General features: G+C 33.1%; 1 protein-coding gene and 1 pseudogene across 3 annotated transcripts in view; both read right to left on the reverse strand.

Annotated features, from left to right (window-relative positions):
- The window catches only part of LOC118192130 (nuclear transcription factor Y subunit gamma-like), a 64,120-nt gene extending 46,076 nt beyond the window's left edge, over window positions 1-18,044 (reverse strand). For all 3 annotated transcript variants that reach the window (XM_035363032.2, XM_035363031.2, XM_035363030.2), the window contains exon 1: window positions 17,911-18,044. The gene's annotated coding sequence lies outside the window, so the exon portion shown is untranslated. The remainder of the gene's footprint in view (window positions 1-17,910) is intronic.
- On the reverse strand, window positions 15,847-17,770 carry LOC118192131 (polycomb group RING finger protein 3 pseudogene; annotated as a pseudogene).

Here is an 18,044-nt window from a genome sequence, read left to right on the forward strand (position 1 = left end):
TGGAATTTCTTTTTTTTTTTTTAGTTTAAAGGGGTTTTGTCCCTGAAGGACTATTGTTTTCGTTTTGTGATTTTGAGCCGGAACCCTAGAAACAGCATATCACTTTTCAAATCACTGCTACCAAATACTATCGCCCTGCATTATATTTGAAGAAATTAAAATCAAGAATTTGCACAAATGTATGTTTGTTTCTTGCATTGTGATAAAACAACGGTACCTAGAGCCATCCAATTTTGAATGACATAATCCTGCTACGAATATGGGCATTTGAAAGCCCAAATTTGAAATTTGTTTTTATTATCCATTTCCTATTTTGCGAAACTTCAACGAATTTTTTATTAACAAACTCAAGGATTTCAAAGCGAGCAATGGCAACGTTGTACAGAAAAAACAATTTTATCTCCAGCGTGCGAAACCGTGTATCGGAAATTCTAAGGATATGCTCATTTTAAAATTATTTTGCAATATTGTTGTTGAATTGAATTTTATGGTTTAAGCGCGAAGAACATGGTATTTAATAAAGAAAGGTTGCACACAAAACATTAAAAAGACACCCCTTTAGGCATAATGTAAAATCTGAAACCTTTAAGATTTTTTTTTGAAAACTTAGTTGCATTTTTTTTTAAACATGTACATTTATAGTATGATTGATTGGTAAATATTCTAGCTGTAATGAAAAAAATTAGTTGCAGCATTTGAAACGTGTATTTATATGGTACTAGTGGGCAAGCCCGCTTATCATTGTTCGTTTTTAAAAGATTGCCCATTTTGAATTTCGCCGGTATTCGAAAGTTGGACCGAAATACCAGTGTTCAGCGATTTTGGGCGGGCTGAGCCCGCTTTGTTCCCATATGCATGGAGAAGATACTGCATAAAAGATACACATGCGTAAAAGCAAGAAAACACCCATGGAGCCAGCCCATTCGCCGGGATCGAAAGTTGGACCGAACTACCAGTGTTCATCGGTTTTGCGCAGGCTGCACCCACTTTATTCACATATGCATCCAGAGGAGACTTTATAAATGATACACATGCGGAAAATCATGAAAACACCCATGCAGCCAGCCTGCTCGCCGGAACTCGTAATTTGGATCGAACTACCAGTGTTCAGCTTTCTTGCGCGGGCCGCGCCCGCTTTATTCACTTATGTATCCAGAAGACACTGCATACACGATACACATCCGTAAAATCACGAAAACACCCGTGCAGCCAGCCTGCTCGCCGGAACTCGTAATTTGGAAAGAACTACCAGTGTCCAGCGGTTTTGCGCGGGCTGAGCACGCTTTATTAAAGTATGCATTCAGAATATACTGCATACACGAAACACATGCGTAAAATCACGAAAACACCCATAGAGCCAGCACGTTGGCCTTTATTCGAAAGTTGGTCCGAACTACCAGTGTTCAGCGATTTTACCCGGGCTGCGCCCGCTTTATTCGCATATGCATCCAAAAGATACTGCATACATGATACACATGTGGAATATCACGAAAACAGCCGTGCAGCAAGCCCATTCGCCGGGATTCGAAAGTTGGACCGAACTACCAGTTTTCAGCGACTTTACCGCTCAGCCGATAATGGGCCGTTGTATCAAATATAATCTCGAACATTTCGGATTTATTATTCCTTAAAATTCCTTTTGATAAACTTCAACATAATGATACACAAAAGTGCATCAATATACATATTAATGTAATTAATCATTCATAATTATTTATAATAAGAATACTTTCCATATACCATGTCCAAGCAAAAGAAATTCAATTTAAAACCCTGAATGAAAAAAAAATGGTCAGTATTTAAATAAATAGTTTAATTATTTTTATATTTATTTACTTGTTGGCAATTATTTATATGGTATGATTGATTGGTAAATAATATGTACTGAATAATTATGCATTTTATGTCTATTATAATTGGGAATTAGTTCCTGTTTTTCAGTAGACATTTCTAACTACTTGAAGAAATTTTGTAATACTATAGACATTTTATAAGCACAATTAGATATATGTAATGGAATAAAATATAGCATTTTTTGGAATATGTGCTTTATATTGTTGGAATACCTGTCAATTTGCATAGTCTGTAATAGTATAACAAATCTGTCGTTTTGTACAATTTAGAATTGTATTGAAAAAATTTAAGAATTAGTTTTCTTTCTTTTTCTTTTTTTTTAAATCTGGGAGCCAGGTTCTTATTTACACAACATTTCCTTCTGTGGATAATAGTAAAATAGTATACATATTACTATGAACTTTTCAAATGCAGTTTCTTGATTGCTTTGTGGATAACTGTGACATAGTGTGAAAATTGCTATGGACACACATTATGAGGTGTGCAAACTGTTAAGGACATGAAGTTATAATGTATCAAAGTGAATAAGTGTTTACATGAACAATGAACTTCATAAAAGTGCACTTTGAATTTATCAAAAGTTAACTTAGAATCCAGTCTATATGAACACAGAATAGTCTACAGAACATCATTAACTTTGGACTTATGTCGGAACTGATGTGACTGGAATACTTTGTGGATAATTGCAACAATAGTGTACAAATTGGTAAGTACACACATCATTAGGTATGTAACTGATAAGAACATGAAGTTTTGACATATTGAAGTAGACATAGGTTCAGAAACTGGTTAATATACAGGGTGATTATAATTAAAGTTGCAATTTCAAAATGCTTTAACTTTAAAACTACCAGTTAGAATGACTTGATATTTTACCAGAACAATCATGAAGCAATGGAATTTTGTTTAGCGAAGGAAAAAAAATGTTCCAAAATGTGCTGATAGATGGTGCTATCAGTGGTAAGGCTTAAATGGATTCGTTAAACACAAGAATGTTGTTAGCTGAAAGGAAACAATAGACTCCAAGGGTTTACAACAAGCAAAAAATGGTAATGGTAAATATTATGACACACAACCTGGATAGATTATTAGTGCCAGACACATGATAGTTAAAAACAAGCTACAGTTCAATCCACACATTAATTCTATGCAAACACAAGTTTAAAACAAGAGTAGACTTATAAAATAAAAAGAGGTAATAAAAATGATGAAAGTTAAGATGAAGTAATTCGTGAATTGGGTAATGATATAAGATGTGATGCATGCATGAAATCATAAAATATGAGATATAATAAAATTTATATCATTAAAATCCAAAGACACATTAAAAATCAAATTAAATAACAAAAACCACTCTTCTTGAGGTATGGAAATAAATTAGCATTGGCCACTTTCCCGATTATATGGTTAAGAGGCAAGTCAGTTATTAAAATATTTCAATCTAAGCGAGTTAAAATATGGAATTCAATTAAAATATGATGAACTGAAAGAATACTATCACAGTGGGAACAAACAGATTCACTCACATTCTACATCATATATAGCCACAAGAAAGACACTCGTGGACAGTTAGCCGACAGGACATTAAGCCGACAATGAATCTCACTCTTCCCTGCTTTCAGATTTCATTACTACTTTGCTAAACATATCACACTACATTCCACTCCCGTATAAAGTCGTTTCGCTTCTCCCACTAGTGAAATTTCCTTTCCCTGTCAAAAAGTAGAGTGATTTGCCATACTCCTCGGCACACTGGAAACACTTCTTTTTTCTAAAATGGTTAATATATAGCCAGTCTCTTCCAATGAAAATTACACTTTTAGGCTAGAACTTTATAAATGCATTCAGGAAAATGGGCACCAAAATTTTTCCCATTACCATGTAGCTAAACCAAAAACGAGAGAGAAGGAATGAAAGAGCAGGAAAAAAAAAAAAATTAATGAAAATTTATACATTTTTAACAGATATTGAGAAAAGTTATATTTTATAAGAAAAACATTAATATAACATATTATATTGAAAATTATGCATCACTACTTTCAAAACAGAGTACATAATATTACAGTCAAAAGTCGTTAATCCGGACTCGTCGGGACTTCGGCGATTCCGAATTATCGATTTTTCCGGATTATAGATCATTCGTTTAAATCTCGTAACATGGCATGCAGAAATTCTAAAATTAAAAATATGAAACCGTAATTTATGAAATAAAGAACAATTATGATAGGGTATCAAAATTTACAAAAAAAAAAAAAAAAAAAAAAAAAAGCTTAATATTTATTTGTTTACTTTATTAAACATTTCTTTCAATGTAAGTTGTTTAAGTTGCTTTGTTTTATGTGATAATACTTTCTCCTTAATTCTATAAACAGACATAATTTCTTGTTCAGTTACAAAGTTCCGCTGTTCAAGTCCCGTAATTGCTGTGCTGAAAATACCGACTAACTTGTCAATCGAAATTTTTTCGTTTTCACTAACCTCTCTGTCACCTTGTTCATGTCTTTATACATTTTTTGCAGCAATTTCACTTTTTGTTTGATGGACATCGAACATGCTTTCGTTTTGTAGATCCTTTGGGAGCTCCAGCATCGGAAATTCTATTTGACATAATCGTTCAAGTTTACTTTTATAACATTGCTCTTACAGTCTGCAAAAATAATAAGCCGCATCCAATTCGAAGATTAAGGAACAATGCAATCATCAACATTAACTGAAATAGATAATTTTAGCTTATACGGTCCGTTATACATTAAACGCACACGTGAAAACATATTCTGCACTTGCGCACACGCATATGTGCAGTCGTAAATGTCTTACGCACACGCGTAAACGCCTATGCGCATGTGTCAATGCGGCGCATGCACAGAAAGTTTTTAGCTTTGAGGTCCGGATTATAGATCATTCCGGATTATGGGTGTCCGAATTAACGACTTTTGACTGTATCTATTTACATGACTGATCTAATTAAATTTATCATCGATAAATGGCACCACATTATGGTGATTTTTCAGGATGTCTTCCTTTGCTCCATCCTACTTGTGGCTCCTCCTCCATCAGTCAAAAATAAAACAAAACCTTAAAGAATATTTTACTTCTAAATTAAACATTATGCACCAGTTTAGGTACTTTGATACTTGTCAGTTAGGCTGGCTTCAGCGGGATATCTATTGCGCTCTTACCAGCACCTCAATTATCTTTGGGTAGGACAAATCTCGCATGAAGAACTTCAAGTGGTAAACTCTGTGAGTAAGGGAAATTAGAAGTAAATTAGGCCCATGCCTGTGAGAAAATAAAATAAATGTGAAATACAGTCAAAAGTCGTTAATCCAGACTTGTCGGGACTTCGGCGATTCCGGATTATCGATCATCAGTTTAAATCTGGTAAGATGGCACGCAGAAATTATAAAATTAAAAATATGAAACCATAATTTATGAAATAAAGAACAATTATGATCTAAAGCGTATCAAAATTTGCAAAAAGAAAGCTTAATATTTATTTGTTTACTTTATTAAACATTTTTTTCAATGTAAGTTGTTTAAGTCGCTTCGTTTTATGTGATAATACTTTCTCTTTATTTTCTATACACAGTCATAATTTCTTGTTCAGTTACAAAGTTCCGCTGTTCAAGTCCAGTAATTCCTGTGTCGAGAATACCAACTAATTTGTCAATTGAAATTTTTTCATTTTCAATAACCTCTGTGTCACTTTCTTCACTATTGGAAGCGAATTATAATGACAAGGAATTTGATTTAAATCATATGAAAGACGAGATGAAATACTACATTTAGTAAGGAATTATAAGCCAAATAAAATAAAAACATCTGCCCTGAAGATAAGGATAGTGCTGACAGATCAACTTCCAATTCATTGCGCGCCGCGGTGTTCCCCCCATCCCCTCTCGCCGCTGAGCAGCGTGAAATTGATAAACAGATTTCGGAATGGTTAGAGAAATGAAGGATATGCCTTTATCCATTTTTTGCAGCAATTCCACTTTTTGTTTAATGCACTTTGAAACATACTTTCGCTTTGTAGATCCTTTACATATTAGTAAATATATATCGGAAATTCTATTTGACATAATCGAAAGTTCAAGTTTACTTTTATAAAATTGCTCTAACAGTCTGCAAAAAATAATAAGCCGGCTCCAATTCGAAGATTAAGGAACAACGCAATCTGCAATATTAACTGAATTAGATCATTTTAGCTTAGCTTATACCGTCCGTTATACATTAAACGCGCATGCATAAACGTATTATGCGCATGCGCACACGCATATTCACAGCTGTAAAGGTCTTACGTCAACGCGACGCATGCGCAGAAAGTTTGTAGCTTTGAGGTCCGGATTATAGATCATTCCGGATTATGTTTGTCCGAATTAACGACTTTTGACTGCAGTGGAAAGAAATATGCCTATTATTTAGATATTGTATGTAAAAAGATGAGTAGCATACGGACGGAGATTAGTCTTCTTCCAAGAGTTCGTACCTGAAATTATCTGCACAATTAGCAATGTTAGTGTTAGTTGCTTTGGTATAAAAGTTATTATTTATTTTCCCAATGTATGTTTTGATGTCATCTACTAGTTTTAGGTCTTTGTGTAGGTCAGTGTTTCTAATGAACCATGGAGTGCCCATTATTTTTCTAAGAAAGTTATTTTGAAAAGTCTGAAGTTTGATGTAGTTAGATTTTAAAGCCCTGCACCAGGCTGGGAATCCATTAAATAAAAACTGGGTGTAAGATGGAGATATAGATTCTTCGTTTCCTGGCGAGATCAAACATGGATGTTGAGATAATAATGTTGTTAAATTTTCTTGCCACACCTATTGCTTTGCCTATGGCTGTTGTGACGTGAGGGTTCCAGGTAAGATTGGAGTTGAATTTGATGCCAAGATATGTTGCTTGAGTGACTTTAGGCACTTTTTCATTAAATAATGTCATGTCAACATCCACAGTTTTCTTGCGGTGACGACCTATTAGCAAGAGTTTGGATTTAGTTTCGTTAATACGAGTTCTTTTTATAGCGCCCAATATTTGAATTCATACATCCGGTTCTGGATGCAAGTTATTGCATGAGTGGGGTTGAGTGAAGAAGACAGAATAGCAGTGTCATCAGCGTAGCAAGCAGTAATGCAATTAGTATTGTTATCAAACATCAGGAAGTCCGTGGCATAAATTAAGAAAAACAAAGGCCCTAGATTAGATCCTTGAGGAACACCAACAGCAGTGTCTTTAGAGGTGGAATAATGTTGACATTGTCTGATCGTGAACATTCTGTGACTGATAAAGGAATGGATCATCAATACTAACTCTCGGGTGACATCGAGACTTAGGTACAAGTCACATGTAGTCAGGCACCTGGGCGTGAGCCTCATCCTGAGTTTAACATCATATCAATAGCGCATAACTTTTCTTGAACTTAATGTAGGCGAAAAACCGAGCTGAGGGTAAGATCTCAGTGCTGCAGATTGATAAGTCTTCGCATATACCATCTGGTAGTTACTCTGAAAAGTCGGTCGATAAAATCAGCAATATGGCATAGATGTTGTGTGCGTGGCCTCAGAGGTCTAAATGTGAGAGTAATTTGAAAAATTTGTCCGAATAGGTCCGTAGGGTGGAACTAACTGGTTCAGAAGTACATCGTCCAATGGGAAACCTAGAAAGCAAGCACAAATTACTAGCAAATTAGGCATTAGTGGAAAGACGGGGCTTTGTTAGACTGCAGAGTTAATTTTAAATTGGAGTGGAAAAGTAGTCAGTAGATAGCGACACACTAGCACAATTTTCTGAAGTATGACATGGAATATTTATGGTAATGCCTACTAGATGATGACACAATTGCGTAGATTTTAAGTGACTAGGTTACATATGGTATAATTAAGTTTACAACGTAAAAAAATCAAGGACCAAGATAATTTGGGACCCTAAACAACTACTGATCAGATTAAATAGACTGGGAGGCAATTTTGACTACAATATTTATAGAGAAAATAAGTCATATTAATTAACTATTTAAATGGAGCAAGATTGCACTTGGTTTTTTTCTTATTTGATCTACCTTGAAAATTATAGTCCATGACAGGAATTGAAATGTTGTTAACTTTTTTGATGTTTCTAAAGAATTTTTTAGCAATTTTAGCAATATATATGCTGATTTTATTAATACAGTCAAAAGTCGTTAATCCGGACTCGTCGGGACTTCGGCGATTCCGGATTATAGATCATCAGTTTAAATCTGGTAAGATGGCATGCAGAAATTACAAAATTAAAAATATGAAACCGTAATTTATGAAATAAAGAACAATTATGATCTAAAGGGTATCAAAATTTACAAAAAGAAAAAGCTTAATATTTATTTGTTTACTTTATTAAACATTTCCTTCAATGTAAGTTGCTTCGTTTCATGTGATAATACTTTCTCTTTAATTCTATTAAACAGACATAATTTCTTGTTTAGTTACAAAGTTCCGCTGTTCAAGTCCTATAATTGCTGTGTTGAGAATACCCACTAATTTGTCAATCGAAATGTTTTCGTTTTCAATAACCTCTGGGTCACTTTCTTCACTATCGGAAGCGAATTATAATGACGAGGAACTTGATTTAAATCATATCAAAGACGCAGTATATTGAGATGAAATGCTACACTTAGTACGGAATTATAAACCAAATAAAATAAAAACATCTGCTTTGAAGATAAGGATAGTGCTGACAGATCAACTTCCAATCCGCAGGGTGAAATTGATAAACAGATTTCGGATTTCAAAACATACTTTCGCTTTGTAGATACAAATTACATATTAGTAAATATATATCGGAAATTCTATTTGACATAATCTTTCTAATCTATCATAATCTAATAATGACGTTTCCGCCCCCCCCCCTGCCGCAGAGCAGCGTGAAATTGATAAACAGATTTCGGATTTCAAAACATACTTTCGCTTTGTAGTAAATATATATCGGAAATTCTATTTGACATAATCGAAAGTTCAAGCTTACTTTTATAAAATTGCTCTAACAATCTGCAAAAAATAATAAGACGGATCCAATTCGAAGATTAAGGAACAACGCAATCTGCAACATTAACTGAATTAGATAACTTTAGCTTAGCGTATAACTCCGTTACGCATTAAACGCGCATGTGCACAAACATATTCGCAGCTGTAAGGGTCTTATGCGCTCTCGTAAACGCCTGTGCGCATGCGCAGAAAGTTTGTAGCTTTGAGGTCCGGATTATAGATCATTCCAGATTATGGGTGTCCGAATTAACGACTTTTGACTGTATCAAGTTCTCTATGTATTGCCTCATTACGTACGAACCATTGGCAGTTTGCCATTTGTCTTAGGGTGACATTTTGAATCTCCTGGATTTTTAACATTCTAGTATCACAAAATTAGCCCCAGACAGGAAAGGTGTATGTCATGATGGGGCGCAAAATGGATTTATACACCAAAACTTTGTCTAAAGATAAACCTGAATTTCGGGAAATTAAGCGGTTGAGTAAAGCTTTAGTACCTGGAAATTTATTTAAGATATATGTAACGTGTGGGGCCTAAGCGAGTTTTTGGTCTAAAATAACACCAAGATATTTGACTTGCTTGGCTGAGGGAATATTTTGGATATACATTTTCAGAGTGACATTCAAATCAATATTGACTTTTTTAGTGAAATAAACAACCTCAGACTTTTTTACGTTGGTTTTGATCATCCATTTAACCATCCAGGAATCAAGCGCATGGATGTGTTCTTGTAATGTTTGTACTACTGCGGCCATAGACTCATTTTGATGGAGGATTGCACTGTCATCTGCGCATAATGTTAGCGTAGTGAGGGGGTCATGTGGAATGTCATTCATATAGATTGAAAATAGGGTAGGTGATAGTAAGCTCTTATTCAGTCCGTCAGCGATTAGTTCTGTGACCCAAAAGAACCGATGAGTCCTTGAGTGTTTTTGCCGAAAATCATACTGTTGAGGAATCAGGATGTTATTTTATCCGATGAAATCTTGGATGCCTTTTAAAATCAACACCTCAGCGATCTTGCCGAGGCGTTGATTGAATGAAACTGAAAATGAAGCTATTCCCTTTAAATGCATTTCACCCAATTCCTCTGATGTGTCGCCTATAAATTACTGTGCATTTGGACTTTCAAAACAAGCTCTTTATAAGTGGCATTACAAAACATTGGATGGAATCTGGAAGATTGTGGAGGAGTGGAATAAAATCAACCTTGATGCTTTAAGAAAAGGGCTTTTATCTTGGAAAGAAAGATGGAATATAATAGTTCAACAAAAGAGCTATCAGACTAAATGTATTTGAAAATAAAATTTTAAGGACTGTTTATATATAAATCTTATTATTACAGAAATGTGTGAACACCCTCTGTATAATGCCTACATCTATTGTAGAAAAGAGTCTGATGAAGTTGGGCTTACTGAAAAAGAAAAAAAATGTAGTTAACACACAAGCAATGTTCCGACTGACTGGAGCTTTGAAACGTACAAATAGAAACATTACTGCAGGCAACTGGTTTTCCTCAATGGAATTAGTGAATTGCCTAAAAGAGAGAGGTCTTACATTTGTAGGTACATTGAAAAAGAACAAAAAAAGAGATCCCAAAAGAATTTCAAGCGAATAAGGCAAGAGAAATACCTAGTTTTTTTATACAGATTTACAAATGAAATTACGGTTGTTTCTTATGTTCCCAAGGAAAGAAAAGCGGTAATTTTGATTTCATTGATGCACTATAGCTGTAAAAACAATGGTAATACTGGAAAACCAAAAATTATGCAATTATACGATTTGACAAAAGGTGTTGATGAATTTGACAAGAAGTGCTCTATTTACTCAGCAGTCGACGAAGTCAACGTTGGGCTATGGCGATATGTTTTAGAATACTGGATGTCTGTGTTGTGAATCCATTCATATTGTTAAAGTCATATCCTGATGCTACAAAACTGGAAAAAAAAAAAAAAAAAAAAAAAAAAATGCTTTTATTAGCAAATCAACTTCTTAAACCATATCTGAAAGTTAGGATAACTTTTCTGCCAAGGGAACTGAAGATAACAATTAGAAGAATCCTTGGACAGAATAAAATTAAGGGAATGGATTTATCAAATCAAGAATAAGAATTAGAAAAAAGAAAAACAAGTAGTCTGTGCCCACTTCGTAAGAAGAGAAAAGCAGCATACAAATGCTTGGAATGCAAGGAACCAGTGTGTCTTCAGTGCTCTAAAAAAATGTGGTATCATCTTACGATTCATCCTTGTAAACAAAGGTATACTAATCTATTAACAATTTATAATTAAATTCATTATTGTAGAATTATGGTTTAATTGACAGAAATGTTTAATAAAGCCACATATTTTCATGCATGTTTAATAAAACCTTTGTTCTTTAAAAGCTCTGTTCCTTAAAATGAAGAAAATAGTCAATTTTTTATATGAATTAAACTGCATAAAATTAAATGATTCATGTTTAAAACATATTGATTTAAATGAATTATAATTTCATAAATATGCATAAATTATCTATAATATTCTTTAAAAATACATACAAGTATATATTTTTATGTATTTCTTAAAAGCGGTCTATTAGACAATTCACAGTAATTATGCCAAAAAAATTGTCACAGCAGTTAAAGGTTTTAAAAGCATTTTAGGAAATATCAATAAGAAAAATTTTATTAACCTTGAAAGAGGTGGACATGATTTAGTGAACTGTAAATACATGCAAAAAATTACATCCTACAATCAACTTACGATTTAGTGGGATAATACAAAAAGGAGAAGGAAAAAAAAAAAACCTTAAAAAAAATTCTGAAAGGTTTCAGATTTTAAATTACATCCAAAGGGGTGTTTTTTGTGTTATATTTATTAATATTTATTAACTATCACGTTCTTCGCACTTAAACCATAAAATTCAGTTCAACAGCAATATCGCAAAATAGTTTTAAAATGAGCTTATGTTTAGAATTAATTTGATACAGGGACTCGTGTGCTGGAGATAAAAATGTTTTTTCTGTACAACATTGCCAATGCTCGCTTTGAAATCCTCGAGTTTGTTAATCAAAAATTCATTAAAGTTTTACAAAATTTGAAATTGATAATAAAATAAATTCCAAATTTGAACTTTCACAAGCGCATATTCACAGGAAGATTATGTCATTCAAAATTCGATGGCTCTAGGTACCATTGTTTTATCACAATGCGAGAAATATACATACATTTATGCATACTTTTCATTATTTAATTTTTCCAATTATAATTCAGGACTCTAACATTTGGTGGCAACAGTTTGAAAAGTGAAACAGACATTTATAGGGAACCAATGCAAAACAAAAATAATTGTCCTTCAGAAAGAAAGCCCCTTCGGACTAATAATCTCCACAGTTAATTCAAAATCATGGGTAACCAGATAGCGTTGGAAAAAAGGATACTTATTATCCTATTGATAGTGACATAGGGTTGCAATAAAACATGAAAATTGGCAGAGATCCTGCGATTGTTCCTGCAATAAGTGACACCTCTTCATTTAATAAATAATCAGTATTCGACATACTCCGTTTTTGCACTTCAGAAAAAGGCTTTTATTGATTTCTACCATTTTATAGGCCCTTCAATTTTACTAGAAGCTTTGTTTAGAAATCTATGATTACAAACTTCCTGCAGGCAACTTTCCAATCTATTACTGTTTTGTTAGACCATTTGCAGTTGATCATACTGTGTTCATTAATACCTGCTTTTCTCGATGGGAGGATTACAACTTTGAAAATAATCTGCTGCTTACTGTTCTGCAGAACAGCAAGCAGCAGGAAAGTGCAGAATCACCCACTGCTTAGTGTGTTTTTAAGAATTGCACAAACTCGTATCCATGTACACATTGACCTATTTTAATTTAAAAGAAAAATAAGAGAATTGCGAAAATTCGGCATTGAGCACTCCGATGACTTTGTTCCATGCACACATTGATGTATTTTCTAGGTCTGTGGAGTTGGAGCTGAAGTCACTAAAAACAAAACTTAGACTCTAGTTTTTGTTGGACAGTTTGAATTTGAAATGAAATTAAAATGAATTGAAAAAAATTAATGACAATCTGAGTTAGTATTTTTTATTTATGAACTATATACATTAATAATTAGTTATTTTCTATTTTATTGACATATTAATAAATAAATATACGGGAGGAGGATAGATGTGATATTTGCCATTAGTGATTAAACTGATTCATTTAGTTACAAATCTCACTGGTAAATTTAGGTAAGCAGCAAGATTTCCCCAAATTGATGTCATTCTTAAGAAGCGAGCAGGAAAAGGAGCAATTATTGATCAAGCAACACAATAAGGAAGTACATATTTGATGATAAAGAGGTTTTTAGAAATAAGAACTTTTTTAGAATATGTAGAGAACCCTAACATTTCACTAACAGAAAGACTATGGAATGATCTTGCAGAATTGGAAACTCTGCTTTCTACACCATATATAGCCACAAAAAAGCTGCAATCTGAAGAACTGACAGGAGGCAAGAATGGAAGAATGGGATGCATGTTCTGTTGGAAATGGAAGTGTTATTGCAGAAGCAATCATTTCTTCAATGAAGAAAAGAGAAACTAGTTTGCTAGACAATGAGATCTTGCTAGGTTCAATATATGTAGATCCAAAACACTGAATTTTCTTGGATGACGAACAAATTAAAAAGGCAAAGAAAGCCATCTATGAACTTTCATTAAAAATGAAATTATTCTCAGAACAATTGGAGAATTTGAATCAGGACAGTCAAACTGCAGATGTTGCAACTGAATCTCTATCATCCTCTTCCAGTGATGAATTAGATTTTGAGAAAATTTTTTGGCTAATATTGAAAAGGCTAAGGCAAAGCGAATGAAAATAAAAGAACCAAGAGCCTTTAGGTATAAAAATAAAAAAATACAAACAAGATTTCTACATGGCCTTTGAAGAAATAGAGAAATATGATTGCACTTGTAAGATACCCCTTTTAGAACTTTTTTAAATCTATCCTGAAAGAAGTAATCCTAACAGTAACAGCTCTTCCTCCTTCTCAAGTTAGCATGGAAAGACTCTTTTCAGCTCTGAAGTTTGAAATCCTATTTTTCAAGGAAATTCAAGGAAATTGACAAAAATCCAATTCTTGCTATTGTAAAAAGTGGGCGATTCTGCACTTCACCCCAAATTTTAATCAATTTTTTTTTTTTCTTTCCAAAATAAACGGAGAAAAATAAAACTCATATCTTCAATCAAACACATAAAATGCAGCTTATTGAAAATTAGTCAGAATAACATCAACAAAAATGCAGATATGGATAAGCATGGGCATCATACTTATCCATAACTGGTTCAAAATTGTGCTCCTTGGTAACAGCTTCATAATCAACAAGATAATACATAAGGGAAAAAAACTGGAAGGAGTTAATTATAACACTGAGACCATATTATATTTAACAAAAAACTGCTCCTAACAATCTACCTGCATTTTCATGCAGTTTAATCTGGAAAATAAACTCATTTGAGTAAAAGTTATTTATAAGGGGCAAGTTGGCAACTTTATGAAAAAATTGCCAAACTATAAATATTTATCATAACTTAGCAAACATTACCATATCAAAAGAAAACAAAAATGAGAAATGTTAAATAAGGATTATAATACATTACTGATATTCTTCCTATGTATACACCATATGTATATATATTATACTTTTGTGACATATCTACATTTTCAAGCTGTATTTTTAAATTTTCAGGTATATTTGCGGTATAACACGCTCCCAATTCTTTACGAGGAAACCTAAAAGATACACGTGCAATGCCCTGATCTTTTGGGGTCTCTTTGAATATTTGTCCTAGCCTTTCAAACAATGGTATACCGAATTGACAAGCAGCAAGGAGAACAATATGCAATATGTGTGTGCGTTTTAAAAGCTTAAGGGAGTAATACACCTGGAAAGAGGATACACTGTATTCAGTGCAAGCATCCAAAAGAATGCTATTTTAGGATCTCGGGGGGAAAAAGGAGCTATAATTTGGAGGAAGAATGCAATTCCAACACGGAAGTATTCGCAGAATTACGATTCATATGTTTTCTCCTTTCTGTGGTCATTTGAAGCCATGATTTTGAAGTGAACATCAAAGTTTTTAGTTAAAATACGGTTGATCTAGCATTCTTCTTAGTAGTAAATATGGCTCTTGCGAAACAAAACAACACAGTAATGGCTTCAAATATAAGGTCATTCGGTTTGCAAAAGAAAATGAAAACCATGCCGCAGCAAAGACGCTCGATGTTGGTGAAAGATGGAATGGATGATGATTTATTTATGGACCAGAATAACAGTGATGGTAAAGATGAAACAGAAATCAATGATGTGCCTGAAAATATAACGGAAAATGAACATGATGCACTTTTCATGTTATCTGATAATGAAAAATCTTCAAGTTTAAAATTTATGTCATTTCTTTTAAACAGCATAAGTACACATAAAAATTTAACTTTTGTATTCTGATTTTTTCCATATTTTTAATCTGTTATTTTTATATCTGGCATATAATGTTCACTTCAAAATTTTTGGCGTTAAAAGTTTGCGATTTATGCCGGAATATATGGTAGTTGTGTTTTTGTTTAAAATGTCTGAATATTTCACTAGTTTGGCATTGCATACATTAAACATTATAAGATACATGACTGTTTTTCTCCCCATGTACACAGCAATCTGTTTTCACTTAAAAAATATTAGAGAATTACACAAACATGGCATGGCACGCTGAGAAGTGAGGTTACCAGATTAAAATCATTACCTAACATTGAATTTGCCATGCCAATTATATTTCATTTGATTGTGAAAATGATTGTCTGTGATAGTAATTTTTTCATCATTCTACAATAAACAAAATCAACTTTATTTTGAGACAGGGTCAATTAAATGGGAGTTTACTATATTGTGGTATTTTGGAAACATGACATGCTAAAGAAAAGAATCACAGAAGGGTTCTGATAAAATGGCTGACTTTAAATGTGATTTAATTAAAAATAATATGGCACAGAGATAAAATTCGTACAAGAAACAACAATTGTAAAGACTTCAAATATCTGTAAAATGCCTTATAAAAATTCTTATTTTTTTTAAGCAGATTGTTTTTTAACTAAATCTAAGCCATCAGATGTTACTTATTACATATTTTTCAGGTAAGCTGACTATCAAATTTGTCAGCAATTACTGAAATGCAAAAGTATTCTTCAATTTCACGGAAATTTAAAAAAATTATACCTGACAGCATATTTACCATAATTCCTTTACTTCCAAAATGAAACAAATAATGGTAATAAAAATCAGCAAATTTACAAAAAATAAAATAAATATTGAAACTCTCAAATTATTACACACATCTGTACCTTCATTAAAAATATCTGGAATTTTACACATATTTTATAATATTACATATATTGCAACTTATTTCTTGTTGTGTGACATCTATTAAGTTTAATAACACTTCAACACAGAAGACACCAGGTTCAAAAATCCTCTATTCTTAAATGCAATAAAAATGTTCAATCTTCTTTTATAACCACATGATTTAAGATAACTGGTGAATATTGATTTATTATAATGTTTATTATATAAACTATATACAAATGGTAAACAGCAAGCTCATGTACTTTATAAAAACTGTTATACTTAACAATTTTCTTAATTACAAAAAAATATTTTCACAAAAATACTTTCAAAACAGAAATGAGCATCAAAATTTTGATTTTTTTTTTTTTTTTTAAATAGCAAATGCATGTAGTTTGGTGTTGATTTCAACTCAGAATGTCAACTCGAGGCTGGTAATAAAGTTTAAGTGGTGGTTCTTTGAAACGCCATCTCGTCACATAAATAAACTTCAGAGTATGATCTTTTCCCAAAATCTCGTCGTTACACAGGATATCAACAGAACAATATTTTCTCAAGTCACAAAATAACTTTTTAGCAACAAGTTTCTTAACATGCGTAATAGTGGTGCGAGAAGAACAACAAATGAATTTCCTGGTCAAAGGTTCCAATTCTTTAGTTTTAGTTTCTAACTGAATGCAAACACGATCTTCAGATACGGCATCAACAGATTTCGTTTGACACTCGGGAGTTTGCATTTCTTTAATTTTGGCGTTTCGTCGAGGATATGCAATGCCTTTCATTTGACAGAAAATTTTTTCTCTTATCATTTCACGACACTGTAATTTAGGCACCAACTTATAAACAATATCCTGCATAGTGCGGTCAGGCCTGATACCTAATAAAGGATTACTGCGATGTATGACAACATCACATTTAGGACACTTATTACCATCTTTTTGGTCGAGTCGTCGAACAATACAACTTTTACAAAATGTATGCAAGCACTCAGTAATTGCTGTAGCGTCAATTAAATAACCTTTACATATAGAACACGAAATATGAGGGTTCAGAGAACTGAGAGAAATGCGAGTATCCATAATCAAATATTATGATAAGGTATTGAATACTTCTTTCAAAAAGTTACAAAATGAGTATATTTCAAAAGCACCTATACCTTTCAAAATACAGTAAGATGTACTCATATATTCACGGAATAAAAACAGGCGTTTTCCTCGATGAACAACGATATCGCACAACATGCAAGGAATTTGCATTTCTTACATCTTATCACGCGGGATGACAGCTCATTAGTCGCCATGCTGCCATGCATTTTTCAAGTTTCAGTTTCAAGCCATATTACAGAATTGAGAGGACAATTATGAAACTTTCAGACCACGTAAAACAAAAATATCAACACACATTGCAGCCTTTCAGTAATCACGCCCGATACAAGCCAATCAAACAGATCTGTAAAGCGCAATGTTACAATGACGACGCAGAACAAAGTTTTCCAGCAATGGACGCCAACGGGATTGGATATCTCTGACCAACGAATAGCGAGGAACCCTCCATCCAACCAATGACCGTTTAATCATCGAATTGCCGCTTAACCGCAAGTTTGTTTGGAAAGTAAAGTATAATTTCAGAAAAACATTATCAAGAAACTTAAGAACTTACCTGAGAAAAAAAAAAATCCTTTCTCGTATTGCTAACATAAAGCGTACTACAACATACTCTGCGATAAACTCCTCGATATTGTTCTTCAGCAATAGTATACACGAGGAGAATGAACGCGAATACAGCGCCCTCTA

Source organism: Stegodyphus dumicola, chromosome 12 (assembly GCF_044657685.1).
Source record: "Stegodyphus dumicola isolate Sdum_Otavi_A_Nest chromosome 12, ASM4465768v1".
Classification (NCBI taxonomy): Eukaryota; Metazoa; Arthropoda; class Arachnida; order Araneae; family Eresidae; genus Stegodyphus; species Stegodyphus dumicola.